The sequence below is a fragment of the Gorilla gorilla genome, chromosome 3, assembly GCF_029281585.2.
Source record: "Gorilla gorilla gorilla isolate KB3781 chromosome 3, NHGRI_mGorGor1-v2.1_pri, whole genome shotgun sequence".
NCBI lineage: Eukaryota > Metazoa > Chordata > Mammalia > Primates > Hominidae > Gorilla > Gorilla gorilla.
In genome coordinates this window covers 20,613,529-20,629,582 of record NC_073227.2, presented here as the reverse complement: position 1 = coordinate 20,629,582, position 16,054 = coordinate 20,613,529, and positions in this window count along the sequence as shown.

Sequence of the window (16,054 nt, the reverse complement as noted above, 5' to 3'; positions counted from 1 at the left end):
ATAATAAGGTGTATTCACAGACCCTGAACTCTGGCAGACCTGGCCCTCATTCTGGTACTTCCACTTACTAACTGAGTGACCTTGACAGGGCCCTTAGTATCTTTGAACATCACTTTTCTAATCTGTTAAAAATGGGAAGAACAATAGCACAATCTAGCAGAATTGTTATGCATATTCAGTGAGTGGGTGTGTATTCTCTTTGTATTCAGTGAGCATGTGAAGTGCTCAGTGCAAACTTAGAATTAAAAAACCAATGAATGATGGCAATTTGTATTATGACCATCATCATATAGGAAAACGAAATTAAGAAAATTTGTCTATACACAGTATTTCTGTATACCCAAAGATGACTATTACTATGTTGTTTATAAAATTAAATAGTAAATAAAAATCCAACTGACCAGTGTTAGAATGAAGAATATACCAGACAAGATTGTGTGTATTAAAAATTATATCTATAAATACTTAGAAATAATATACAAGTGTAGTTTCCCTTTGCAGTTAAGTCAACAAAACAGAAGATAAGATTTAATATGTAGCTTGAGGCTAACAAAGTACAGACATATCTTCCACACATATAAGCATGGCATATACAAGCTGCTGGTGATGGCAGGAATAAAGCTACGTGACCTGGAGGATTTGCTGACAGCACTAGCAGAAGAGAAGCAGCAGGGAGTGGCTTACCTGAGCATTTGCATATCAGCACATTGAGAAGAAAGGAAAAATATATGAAACAGTGAAGATGCAGGCCTCAGCCTAATGGTCAGGAGCCATTAGTACCACTTCTTTATCTTGCTAAGGCATTTTGGGCAAGCCCAAATAGGTTCCTCAATGGACCCATTTGCTCTTCTGTAGAAAAAAGGTCACATTAGATTAAAGAGCACGAATGAAGATGATAGCAACCAGACTTTCCTAAGGGCCTACTAAGTGTCATGTAAGTTTCATATTTTGCCCGAAAGGTGGCTGCCATGATTCCCTTTTTATAGATGAGGAAGACTCATAAAAGTCATGAAAATTTCTAGGTTTGCACAGCTAGTATTTTGGAGAGCTGAGATTTGCACATAGTTGTATTACATCCAAAAATTTACAATCTTTTTTTTAGATCATATTACTGTGAATATAGGAATCTCAGAGTGAGGGAACAGGATAGAAGAGGATATATTACTTAGCTAAACACTTAAGAAAAGAAAACCGGTACAAAGCGAAGGAAGATATTAAAGAACCACATGCTTTCTTATGGATCTTTCTTTCCTGAGTTCTCTTGCCTCTCTTCCTGCTGTATTCTAACCTGTACCTGAGGCCTGAGCAAACTTTCTCAGCCAAGGTCCTGGTCATCTCACTACCTGGCTCTAAAATTTCCCCACTACTCACGAGGAAATTGAGCATTTCTTGGAGTAGCATTCAGTATCCCCTCACTCTGGTGTTACCACATACCCATCCCAGCATTAACCCCCTTAGTCTTAGACCCAAATCCCTCCTCTAGGCCTGACTGGTCCTCCAACATACCCCAGCATGTGACATTTGACTATATTCTCTTTTTTGCTAAGGCTTTTATGTGTAACATCTTTCCACCCTCACCACCACCCTTTGAACCTATGCCCCTTTTCTGCAAGCTTCAAAAGTTTAGATTTTAATCAAAAAGCCCTCCTAGTTCTTCTCTGTAAAAATAAAAAAGGAACCAGGATCCCATAAATGTGGATGTATCAATAGCTAGGATATACAGAGAATCTTTGACTTCAAGAGGCTTATAGGTTTGAATGCCAAAAAAAAAAAAAGAAAAAAGAAAAATTCTGGAAGCATCAAAGAAACACAGCAGGTTAGAAGATGTATAGACAAATTTTATTATGTTGTTGAATACCTCAAACTTCTGTTGTTAGTTACAGTGTATTGCTTATAATGGTGATGTATTATGATACATAAATTTATGTTAATTTCATAAATCTATTGATTCATATGTATGTTTTTAATGTATAAACTATTAGTACATTTGTGTTTATGTGGTTTTACTGCTTGTAGACATGAATAATACATGATTTTAATTTGAATCTTGTTTTAATACTATGAAAATACTTTTTATCTAGGGAATATACCATAATAAGAGTGATTCTTTATACTTTAAAAGCTCTTTATATGTATTGATTTTTTTAAGTTTATTATCTTATTTGATACTTGAAGTACTGCTTAGAAACACTTAATGTAGTAAAAAAAATTCGAGGTTCAGAGAGGTTAAGTGATTTTTCTTAAGCTGCACAGTATCCAAGGCCCAAGATCAGAATATCTGATAAGCAGTTCCATTCGCTCTCTATAGGTCACAATATTTCTTTCATAAGAAGAAAGTGGATGATTTAAAGTTTAAAGCTTTGATGTTTGTCAGTCTATTCCTAGAAGGTGGGAGATGGGGGGTGGAGCTCCTTTTCTTGCTTATTGACTTTATTATTTTTGTTATTCTAAATTATGTAATAAGAATAGAATTTTTCTTCACTGATTCCCTTTCTTCTTGGTGAAAATTCATTCTATATTAAGCAGACATCTTTTTGATAACTGTGCCATTTGGTTTTATATTCCTTTTAGTTATATTTATATTCCTAAAAGCCAAATTTATCAACAGCTACAAATAAAATCACCATCATCATCATTCACAATATTACTTTCACCAAGTGAAAAATATAAGCAATGGCTTGGCTGAAACATATTGATCATATTTTTTTGGAAAATCATGAAACTTCCTCTGAGATACACTATTTGTCATAACTGTATTTTTAGCCAAGAATAATGAATAACTGATAAAATGAAATATGGTAGGACATAATTGGCAAATGGAGAGCATTTTGCAGAAATCAAAGTATTTTGAATTTCATTTCTTGTCATGGTTTATTTAACACTAGCTGAGTGCTTAGAGTCATGCACAAAAGATTAATGATCTTTTAGAGCAATTCCTAAGTGTAATATTATGTCTTAAAGAATTATGTCACTCTCTTTAAGGGTGCTGAGAAAGATGTTAGGAGGCATCAATAACAATTCAAGAATTACTAACCATCTGCATTTTGTAAATCAAGTAGACAGAGGGTTTCCTCACATATTCCCTAAAGGAATTACATGATCCCGAAAGACATTTACTAAAATATTTGTATAACTGTACAGTTTGTTATTGAAAGGTAATGACTTTGTGAATAACCCAATAGGTCCCAAGAAGAAGAATGAAATAGAAATAATACAAGAATCTACACAGGGGAGAATTTTTAACTTTGGTGCTGACATTGATATTTCAGTTGCTGTTTCCTGAAGAATCTTTTTTTTTTTTCTAGATGGGGAAGTCATAAATGTTCTGTCTACTAAGTGTTGTTCTAAATAGTTCTCCTGTGTCCTAACAAAATGTATGAGGCTCTCTCAGTACATATGTTACCTCTAGGAAAAGATTTAGTCATTGAGAAGCTTTAGCTCTTAGAAATTTGAGAAGAATTTAATATTTGTCTTAAGTGTCCTGCCTGCTTTCTATACATGGTTCTCATCATCCTTTCCTTTTTTTTTCTTTCTTCCTTCTTTTCTTTTTGTTTGTTTTCTTTATCTGTTTTTTTTTTTTTTTTTCAGGCAGTATAGTATTGTGAAATTAGTACAGGTTTAAAGTCAGAAAACTTGACTGGGGTCCCAGATCTAGGATTCATTAGCTTTGAAGCTATGGGAAAGTTAGTTGGCCTCTCTGTGTCTCCGCATTTTTATGGATAAAATGAGAAGACTAACAGTACCTATGAGCAATGCTTAAAAAATGATACAGAATAAGCCCTCGTGAGAAGTCAGATATTATTAAGCTTCTTTATTTGTCTGAATCAGAGACTCCTCTTGAAAAATAGGAAAACATATGAGGATGCTCCATGACTTATGGTGGCATTACATCACAAGCTTATTATAAATTGAAAATATTATATATTGAAAATGCACTTAATACACCTAACCTACTGAACATCATAGCGTAGCCTCATCTATCTTAAATGTGCTTGGGCCACTTACATTAGCCTACAGTTGGGGAAAATAACCTAAGATGAAGCCCATATTACAGTATGTTGTTGAATGTCTTATACAGTATATTAAATACTGTACTGAAAGTGAAAAACAATGGTTTTACAGATACTTGAAGTATGGTTTCTACCAAATGTACATTATTTTTACATTATTGTAAAGTTGAATAATTGTAAGTTGAGCCACTGTAAGTTGGGGATTATCTATACTCCTAAGCTTACCTAGTTGCTGTTGCATCTAATCAAAAAAGGGAAAGAAGCCTGAAGTGTTTTGGTAAAATAGTTTTATCTTTTTGGGGAGGAGTTTGGTTTAGTGTATTGAATTCAGAGAAATTGAGTTTGAATCCAGACCAAAAAAGAAAAAAAAAGAAAAAGAAATAAATGTATCTCTGAACAAACTATTTGACCGAGTTGAAATGCTCTGAAAATTGCAACAATAACTTTTATTTATCAGGGTCCCTGTGGAACTCCAAATGAGGTAGTTTGTGTAACTTTACCGCTTTTTAGAATGGCAAAGGGGTATTTTAATGTTAGTTGTATCACATTTACTAAGAGAAAAACATTTTCATTTGTCTCATTTTTATTTGTTTCTAGGAAAAAAAGTACAGATATTATGCTTACCTTTCCAGACACTTAATTGGAAATGGTGCTTTTCTTCTAATGAAATGGACTTAAAGGCTCAACTCTATTGCATACAGAAAGACAAATCATAATTCAGGAGGTAGTAGTCACCAATCTGTCTCTCAACTGCTGTGAAGGTCACAGACTAGAGACATACGTGGATCCTTTCTTCAAGGATTGAAGAGTGTAGAGGGAGAAATAAGTCTACACACACACACACACACACACACACACGCTCTGTCTCTCTCTCCCTCTCTATAACATAATCTTCAATAAGGTATGCACCTAGCTGAAAGAAAGTTACAGCTAGTTGTGAGAGGAGCTCAGAGAAGAGGAAAATGTCAGTATATGGTAAAAGGTCTCATGACATTTGAACTGAGGTAAATATCAATTGGATTGAATCTTGTGCCGATGGGAGAAAGACAAGCAGAAAAGTATTCAGAAAATTATGGTGAAAGTGTTGGAGAGTGTCGACTGAAAGAGAAAAGGGTACATATAGGATAAAGAAAATACTTTGTTAGACTAGAATCATATATATTGTTGGAAAATTGAGTAGGTTTAAAAATAGATAGGACTAGAAAGCTGGACCTTATCCAGAAGACATGGGAGAGCTTCTATAAATATTAAAGCCAGGCTGTGACATCAGAACAGTGCTTTAACAAGATGTCCTGTTTTTATCCAAGTTCTAGTATAACCTTTGGAGCTGTTGGTGACTCTCAAATAAGAATCAGCCTGTCCTGACAGCCTTCTTCTGTGAAGAAAGAGCCCCGGGCTCTCCTACTCCTTTCCTTCCCCTGCATTCCTCTGCACACAAGATTCCTTGCCTTTCCCTCTTCCCACTTTTCTTCCCACTCTTGTTCTTCTGTTTCTTTCTATACCATCCACCAAGAATATCCTTAGCCATCTCACAACCTTTACAGCTCAGCTCCGCACTCTGCAATGCCTTCTCAGATTCTCAAGAGAGATCCCTCTGCCTACTCACTTGCATTGGCCTGAAGCTGTTCCCAAAACTCTACAGTAGCAAGGGACACATTATAGGCAGTGTACCGATTTGTTTGCACACCTGTTTCCCCCAAAGTAGTGTGAGGTCCTCAGTGAACCATTTTTATACTTTCTTGTAAAGCTACATTACTTCCCTTTATCACTAACACTCTCAATCTTATAGTCATGAGGTATAATGTTGCTGAAATTGAGCGTCGGAAAGTCTTATTTGAAATAATTGCTAAGATGCTGTATCCTCTTAAGGTCTTTGGGTTCATACTATGGTATCCTTTAAATCCACCAATGCTATGTTGCTATAATTTCATACCATATTAATTTGTTTTTAAGTAAATATTTAATGAAGTCAGATTGTGTGAAAAAAAAATATCCTGAGATGAATATCAGTAGACCCAGGCTCTGGTACCCGTTCTTCCCCTAAGTGGATCTATGACCTTAGTCAAGTCATTGAACATTTCCAGGCCTCAGTTCTCGAGCTATGAAACATGGCTGTGATTGTGTGCTCCCATGGTTTCTTTCAGCTCTAACATGCTATAATATGCGCTGTGCTACATATAACAGCATTCTTATGCCTATCCAATTAAAGATAAAAACTGTTGAAGTTTGGAGAAACCTAATAATCTTTCTTCTCTACCCACCAGATTATGGAACATTTAGCACAGAGGAACTAAGTAAAGATAAAAATACAAAATCCACTTTATTTCTTTTATATCTCAATTAGAAAATGCAGACTTGACATGAAATAAGGGTTGGGATTCTTACCACTTCTCCTGTAAATTGAGTCTCATTATGGATGGAAAGTCAAGAGAACTGTGGGAAGTTTATTACTCCATAGCAGGAGTAGATTGGGAAATGTGTTCAGCTTATGGATAGACTCCTTTAGAGAAAGCCCAAAGGCAGGAACATACGCTACTTCTAACTCTGATCAGCAATATAACCAACAAATATCTATCTTTCATACATACCAATACCTTTGCCCTTGCTGCAGAAAATAGTGAGTGATGGGTAGCAAGAAGAGAGAAAGGATCCAACCCAATATTTGCTGGAAAGGTAAAAGAATTGAGAGGAATTTCTATTTACAGGCAAAAAAGAGCACAAGGTGGAGAAAACCCTCCCCTGACACCATCCTGAACACACACATACACACAAGAACTTTTCAAAAGAGAGCACACAATAAGGTTGATTTTAACAAAAATTACAAAAAAGTGTTGTTCTTTACAATCTGGCTTCAAAAGATGTCATTGAGATTTAGGAGTTATAGATATGCATTTGCCACTTGAAGCATTAATCTTCTGCTCTCATTCCTACCTCATAAAATTTTTATTATTAAAAAAACGAACATGTTCAAAAGTATATTCATTGGTTCCACTTTGAGAACTCATTTATCTTCTAGTAGAAGTGTTGACTGAACACGACTGCAAGGCAGAAAATTACATATTAAAATAATAAATCCTTCAATGCCTCCTCTCTGTTCCTAAATAAAGAGAACAATGGCATGATTTCCCTCTACTTATCCAGACAACACCTCTATGCATTTTTTCCTATATATTCCTTCTTTAGTATATAATGTTCTTCCTTATCTTGTCGGCCTATGAGTCCTCAAAGCAAAAGCAACCTTCTCACTCATTGATACAAATCTCTCACAGCCTCAAATATGGTATTTTTCCTGACACTTGAGCTAAGTAAAGTGTGGTCTCTCTCCCTCTCTGTCTCCTTTCTTTTTTTCCTCTCTCCCCATCCTATCATTGTATCTTCTAGAATTTTTTGTTAAAGATTCATCATGCTGTATTCTAATTTTAATATATTTGTTTCTCAAATCGATAGTTCCTGGATTGTTCAAGAGAAGAGGTATGTATTATACATGTATTAGGTATCTAATAGTTCTTTGTTAAGTGGATGAATATTTTGAAAGAAATTTTATAGATTCAATTAAGTAGTTCATCTTTATGAACAATGTTATAAATCCACAATGTATTAGGATTGATTTTATTTTTTGAGACAGAGTTTCACTGTTGTCACCTGGGCTGGAGTGCAATGGCACAATCTCGGCTCACTGCAACCTCCACCTCCCAGGTTCCAGCAATTCTCCTGCCTCAGCCTCCTGAGTATCTGGGATTACAGGAGCCCACCACCATACCTAGCTAATTTTTGTATTTTTAGAAAATTACAGTTACAATTACAATTTACAAACATGGGGTTTCTCCATGTTTGCCAGACTGGTCTCGAATTCCTGACCTCAGGCGATCCACCCGCCTCAGCTTCCCAAAGTGCTGGGATCACAGGCGTGAGCCACCATGCCCAGCCACGGTTGAAATTATTGAGAAGAAACAGACAAAGATTTGAATTCAAGCGGTTTATTTTTGGAAGTAGTCCCAATAATCATGGAAGGACTGTGGAGAAGTGTGAAAAGAAAGGGATGAAGTCACGAAAACGTGTGTTAATTAATTGGTTACTATTTTGGGTCACAGGGCATCCATCTTGTTAGAGACCTCTGGAAAACTGCAAAGAATAAACCACACAATTCTCCCGTCCAAGAAGCAAGGAAGCTGAAGATTCTAAGCACCCAACTCCCATTAATCATTGATTGAGTGCTGCTTCTGCCATGCTATATCACTGATATTTATAGTCTGTCTGCTGTTGAGGCCAAGCCTATTTCAGTGGCTAGATAAAATGCTCAGGAAAGAATTTCCAGGTTCTTGCAGGAAGCTACCAAGTCAGTAATGCACAGGAGCATTGAATGCAAAGGAGATGTGTTTGGCATCTCAACAGCATTTTCAGGGAAGTCAAACTCCAGCTGCAGAAAACATAGCAATTTTTATAGAAAAAAGTTACTGATCTTGTGCAGGTGTTAGAGTTCTTCTGTAATCAAAGTGTCCGTAAGTGGCTCACTGATCTTCTTCGATAGTACCATAGTAAAGGCTCAGTTTCTGACTTTGCTGATGGCATGTATGACATCAGCAATACAGTATTTACCACATAATTGGTGAAGGAAGCCCGTAATGTTGGACTCACAAATAGCTTTCATTTCTACTACCGTGGCTACTCAATTTATGGGCATGTTGTGCAACCACTGGAATGGAAAAGACAAGAAGCTGGCTGGCATCCATGGAATAAGTTCCTCCTGTTTATCTGGTTGTTCAGGGTTTCTGTTCAGATGAGTGCTCTTTTTGGATGGGATTGACCTAACAGAAAAAGATCATGACTTTTTGATCATGATTCAATTGGTCCATCCCCAAGCATCTTCCCAGTGACTTTTTAATTTCATTGTACTCCACATCCAGTTTCTTCCAGGCCATTAGGTGTCACTATTTGTATTCCTCTCTATGACCACTTTACCCACTAAGTAGATGAACAGAAGTACTGCTCAGGATTTGCCCATGTATTAGCCCATTTTCACACTGTTGATAAAGACATACCTGAGACTAGGTAATTTATAAAGAAAAAGAGGTTTAATGGACTCACAGTTCCATGTGGCTGGGGTGGCCTCACCATCATGGTGGAAGGTGAAAGGCACATTTCACATGGTGGCAGACAAGAGAGAAAAATGAGAGCCAAGCAAAAGGGAAACATTTTATAAAACTATCAGATCTCATGAGACTTATTCACTACCACAGGAACAGTATGGGGGAAACCACCCCCATGATTCAATTATCTCCCACTGAGTCACTCCCAGAACACGCGGGAATTATGGGAGCTACAATTCAAGATGAGATTTGGGTGGGGACACAGCCAAACCATATCGGCCCACTAGGGAGGAGTAGCCATCACCATTGAATTTTTATGGATATCCAAATTAGTGTTGTACTGCAGCAACTGTCTGTTTTCTGCTTACATCAATATATTGAGTTGACCTATTCATAAATCAGTCTCAGGTTATTCCATCAGATAGTCCTAGGAAATACCCAATAAGGCCATAGGCATAAGCTAAAGAGAGGCATTGCTAAAGAAGACTGCAGTGACATAGGAATCTGGACTACACATTTGTATACATTATTTTACCCCCTTTTGTCCTGCCCAGTTCTCAAACTATTTCCATCATATGATGGATTGCTTTAGTGCTGTCCTGACAATGTTCAGCTCATAATAGGTACATTCCATTGTATAGACTCTAGATGTTTCATGGTTTAGTGCAGTTTTTCAAGAGTTGCTTTTCAAAAGTAAATAGTGAACTGGTGCAGAGAGCTCAGCCTTGCTTCAAAACCTTAGGGATTTGCAATGCAACTGTCCTTTTGAGGCTTTTCAGAGAGTCATCATGTAGTAAACCACCACAGATCAAACATTAATACATTTATTTCATTGAAGGTACCCACTGGAAGCATTTTCTTAACTTACTGTAGAGGGCTCTATTGCTCTTACCTCCCTCAAAACTGGAAGTCTAATGAGTCAGATGATAAATGAGTCAGAGCTATATTGCTAAAAGTGGTACATACTGTCTTCTAAATCCAAAACACCCGTCCAAGCACTGTCCCAGTTTCCTAGTTGTAGGAAGTACAAAGTGAAATATCCTGAACTTTGAAAGAAATGTCCTAGTATTTCTGAAACTCTTAGACCCCTAAAATCTTAACAGACATGTCAGGCCTCCCAAACTTTATAAGGTTTAATATCCCTCCCTCTGATGTGTATGTGCCTTGTCAGCACTTTCAGAGAACTTGCCATTTTGTGGTCCCCAGGTAAAACTAACATGATGTCATCTGTATATTGCAGAGACAGAAGAACTGTAATCCCTGGGCCAAATGCAGCCTCCCATCTGAATTAGCATATTAAATTTTATTAGGGCCAGGTGCAGTGGCTCATACCTGTAATCCCAGCACTTAGAGAGGCCGAAACAGATGGGTCATCTGAGGTCAGGAGTTTGAGAACAGCCTGGCTAACATGGTGAAACCCCATCTCTACTGAAAATACAAAAACATTAGCCAGGCACGGTGGCAGGTGCCTGTAATCGCAGCTACTGAGGAGGCTGAGGCAGGAGAATCACTTGAACCTGGGAGGAGGAGGTTGCAGTGAGCTGAGATCACACCATTGCCTTCCAGCCTGGGCAACAAGAGTGAAACTCCATCTCAAAAAAAAAAAAAAAAAAGAATTTATCAGGAAACAGCCACATCCATTAATTTATATAATATCTATGTAAGCTCAATGGCAAAGTTTAATAGTTTTAACAAATATTCTATGGCCTGAAAAGCATTAAACAGTTCCTATTCGTCTCTTTACAGTAAAAGTTTTTTAAACCCTGTTATAGTGGAATACTACAATACATGGCAACATGTTTAGATGATCAAGGTCCCTTTTGTTTACCTTGTGACAGAGAGTAGAATAGTTAACGTAGCCCTCAGACAAGTGTGAAAGTGTACTACTGTCTTTCCAAGTGAATGCTAACGATGCCATCCTTCCTGATTTCATCCTTCCTGGATTAAAAAATGTCATTTTTTTCAGATCAATAGAAACATATCGATAGCCAGCAAGATAGGGTGGTTTCTTCTACATAATTCCAACACAGAAAATATTATTGGGGTTACCACTTTGTGACATTCTTTGCTACAATTATAAAAGATTGCCATCATCTGTCAAGATCCATCTTTTTTATTTTATTTTATCTTTGATACCATATCATTCAATTAAGTGGGAATATAATGAGTCACACCAGTTTCATGTCCTTTAAGTTTTTAAGGGTAGCATTAATCTCTGCCACTTTTCAGTAGTCGTGATTTACTGTAAATGGGCAATGGGACAGTTTCACAAGCTTCCACTTTGCCCTTTATAGCATAATAACTCTTCATCCACAGATGAGGGAACAAGGTGATGGTACTGCAAGATGCTAAATATATCCATGACTATTTTGCTCTTAAAGGCTGGAAGAATGACCCCCATCATTATGCACTTGAAAGCTGAGGTGAGATATATTTGAATTAGGAGGCTGATTATTACGTATGTTTTCTACATCTGCAATCTAAAAGATGGGCTGTACATATTCCTCTATTAACAGTAGTAGTTCAGAACCTATGTTCAACAATTTTCCAAACAGGTGGATAGTCCTTTTTCTCCAGTGAACACCTACATTTGTAAATGGCTGTATGTTGCTTTGAGAAGACATAGTTATTGTTCATTATTGCTGTGATATTACAGAGTCATTTATTTCGATCATTAGACTCTAAGTCCAACAAGTGATTTCAGTCTAGAAATCAGGGAAGAGTGATTTTCTGTTAAAGCTGCTGACATAGCCTTCTGCATGTCTGCTCTTATTTTTAATTATGTAAGTAAAACATTATTCTCATTAGCTGTCTGCATATTTTGCCCCTTGAATGCCATCACCAAACTCTCTTGTTGGCTTCTTGGACTTGCTGCCTGTAATATTATATGTGTTCAACTTATCTTTAATAATTGTATGCACCATTTCACCTCAGTAATTCTGAAATTCTTCATCCCTATGTGTTAAAGCCATTCTGGCATCTCCTTCATTTACCTGTAGACAGTCATTCTTTCCAAGCCTCAAGGGCCTATTCCAAAAGCATGTTACGGTTGATGTAAAGCATCCTTGCAAGAGTGTTGAATCCTAAAATACTGCAGAGTGTCCGCATATCAATACATTACCCCATAGCCAGCATATTCTTCAGGACTCTCCAAGGCTACCCAAACATACTATCTCCATGATGGTATGTGTTATCTACCTCTGTTCATGATACGCCCTTTAATTCTTGGACCATGCTGACACTTAGTATTGATTTAGAACAATAAGAGTCAGGGAAGATCTTGAGAAGGGCAAGTATCACATTGGTTGGTATTCATCTTAGGCAAAGCCCGTGTATGGTCTTCATGCAACATGAGACTGTTCTTCTCTAGTAAATATTGGCGGGCTACTCTGTCCACCTAGAGATTTAGAAAAGTCTTAAGATTTACATTTCTCATTCATGTAAGGCCAGTGTTGTTGTCTTGGGTCTTAATGTTCTCTCTTATTTTCTTTTATTTTTGTTTTTGAGACGGAGTCTTGCACTGTTGCCCAGGCTGGAGTGCAGTGGCGCAGTCTCAGCTCACTGCAAGCTCCGTCTCCTGGTTCACACAGTTCTCCTGCCTCACCCTCCCAAGTAGCTGGGACTACAGACACCCGCCACCACACCTAGCTAACTTTTTGTATTTTTAGTAGAGATGGGGTTTCACCGTGTTAGCCATCTCCTGACCTCATGATCCGCCCACCTCGGACTCCCAAAATGCTGGGATTACAGGCATGAGCCACTGCTCCTGGCCTAGAGTTTTTTCTTCTTATCATGAACCTCACTTTACTGTAGAAGACTTGTTGGAGCTCTGAATTCAGCCTTCATCCCAACTCCAAAACCCTGGTAATTAAACCTTGTATTTGATATCCAGCAACATCTGTCTTTCAGGTGTTGATGAAATCTTTTTAAACAGTGTTACTGAGGCTTACTTGGTTTTAAAATGTTCCCTAAGTTAATAGTTATCAAAACCGAGACTAGAATTTTCTTCCTTCAGAGCTCTATGACAATTGTTAACAGCCAGAATTATTGAAATTTCCATTGCCCCATACGCCAGTACATCTTCTCACACCTATACCCCATCAAAATCCACCATGGTTGACAGTCTTATTAAACTGATTTACCACCCAGTTCGGTGCCATGTTATTACCTGGTCATTTAGCAATCTGATCCCAGAAACCAGTACCTATGGCTTGTAATCATACTTGCAATTACCACAAGCTGTTTTCCTCAAAGCAGATCCTGATACACAACTTTGAGTGCAAATAGTATATTTTGAGTGGATTACAAGTTGCTCTGTTAGGGGAATTAAAACTAGGAAGAAAAGAGTCTCGATACAGTGTGTGCTAATGAATGGTTATTACTGTGGCAAACTGGGAATCAGTACCACTGGGAACCTTGGAAACCTTGTTTCTCCATCTCACCAAGCACTTAGTCTTATATTGACTGTAGATAAGAAATGTGGTGAACAATTCCTGGGTGTGGTTGCCCAGCTTCTCTTCCCTTTTCTTCTGTTACCAGCGTCTCCAAATTTCCTTGGTAATTCTTCCTTCCTCTAGATGCAACCAATGTGATTTAGATGGTTTTGATCCCTCACTATTCTAAGGGCAGTCATAATTGTATGTAATAGATTTAATTTGTGCCTCCCTGTGGCTATGTCATCATATGGGTCAAAAGAATGGGCTTACCATCCAATTTTGGGCAGTGTCAGATTTAGGGTGTCCTTTTGTTTCCCTTATTTTCTCCTTTCTTCCTTTTTCCTTCCTTTAATCTCCCCTCTTTCTGCCCCTCCCCTACCTTTCTATCCCCACCTTCTTGTCGTTCTGCTTCTGTTTTCCTCCTCTTCCTCCTCCTGTCCTTCCTTTACTGGAGTCAATATTTTGAGAATGTGAGCCTGGAACTTCCAGAAACATCAGCTAGGATAACTAGAATATGGAAATATGAAACTATCCTAAAATGAATTATTATATAATATGGTTTGACTGTGCCCCCACCCAAATCTCAACTTGAATTGTACCTCCCAGAATTTCCATGTGTTAAGAGAGGGAACCAGTGGGAAGTAATTGAATCATGGGGGCAAGTCTTTCCCATGCTATTCTCCAGATAGTGAATAAGTCTCATGAGATCTGATGGGTTTATCAGGGATTTCTGCTTTTGCTTCCTCCTCATTTTCTCTTGCCACTGCCATGTAAGAAGTGCCTTTCACTTCCCGCCATGATTCTGAGACTTCCCCAGCCATGTGGAACTGTAAGTCCAGTGAAACCTCTTTTTGTTCCCAGTTTCAGTTATGTCTTTATCAGCAGTGTGAAAACTGACTAATACATCATATAAAGAAACAGAGCTTGAGGGAGGAGAATAGAATTTCAATTATTCAAATTTCTTCAAGCTCTTAAATATAGCAAAGAGTGATTTCAGGAACACCCTTGAATTTTGTAGGTAGCTAAAAGTACTTCTTTTAAATGATGCTGGTTTGTGGATGCTTTTTGTCGTGTATAACTGATTAACATTAATTAGTTAACATCCTCTCCTGGGAAATCTTCAGTTGAGTTGCCATTACTTGTATGATTCCTTTTGTTTCCCAACCTCCAGGATCAATCAACTCTAACCTGAAAATCATTGCAACCCTGCCATAATTGGTAAAATTGAATGGTTGTAATTATCTGCATGTAACAGTCAATGTAAACAAAACACTGGCTCAAATCCCAAATTTGCCACTCCTTTAGCTGTGTGGTCGATATGGTTTGGATCTTGTGTCCCCCACGTAAATCTCATGTCAAATTTTAAAGGAGGGGCCTGGTGGAAAGTGACTGAATCATGGGGGCAGTCTTCCCATATGAATCAGTCATGAATCATGGGGGAAGTCTGTTCTCATGATGAGATTTTTCACAAGATCTGGTTGTTTGAAAGTGTGTAGGACTTCTCCCTTCACTTTCTATCTCTCTTGCTCCCTTGTGAAAACATGCTTTCTTCCCCTTCACCCTTCTGTCATGATTGTAAGTTTCCTGAGGCCTCCACAGCTCTTCAGCCTTCGGAACTGTGAGTCAATTAAAACTCTTTTCTTTATAAATTACCCAGTCTCAGATAGTTCTTTATGGCAGTGTGAGAATGGACTAATCCAGTGATCTTCCTCTGTATTGCTCCAGAAATGTGTTTATATAAATAGCTTAGTATATTGTTCTAGAGATAAAGACAATTATTGTATTTTTTCAAAATGAAAGAGAATTTGCTAAAATCCAAATTGTATATCATTTTTATAATTTGAGGAGTAAAGGTTCTTAAATAGGCACACTTGTTTTTATAAGACACAATTGTAGTTTAACAGAGGTCACACTGGAAGAGAAAGAGAAAAACTGATTTATGAAATCCCTTCTGTTTCAAACCACTTTTGAGTTCCTAAGCGGTTATTCAGTCTCTAGAAAATTAAGTTTACTCATCTCTAAAATTGAGTTAATAATACTTATTTTCCATTGACTAATATTGTGTATGTGGATTTTGTTTGAACAAAGATGTTGGAGAGCCTAATGTAAGAGATAAAATATGCTGAAAGATCAATAAATTAGTTTCAATTGAGTGCTTAGCTAAGACAGAATAAAACTAATGGTCTTTACAGAGGACATCATTACTTCAGTCAAGATCATAAGTATTAGTCATGATTGTCATTTCCTTGAATGTAGACATCAATATAATAAGAATGTCTTCTCTCGTTTTCACCATTCAGTCCCTAGTATTGACCATAAGGGCTGGAACATAAGACATATTCAACCATCATTCCTTGAATGAATGAATGAATGAATGAATGAAGAAAAAAATTCAGAAAACAGTTCATTTGCACTATCCTGTAATTGTTGTACTAATTTTTATTCATAGTAATAGATAGGGAGAATTGATTACTGCTGTAGTATCAAAAGGCTGAGAAAGGTTCCAGTAAAATGACCCATC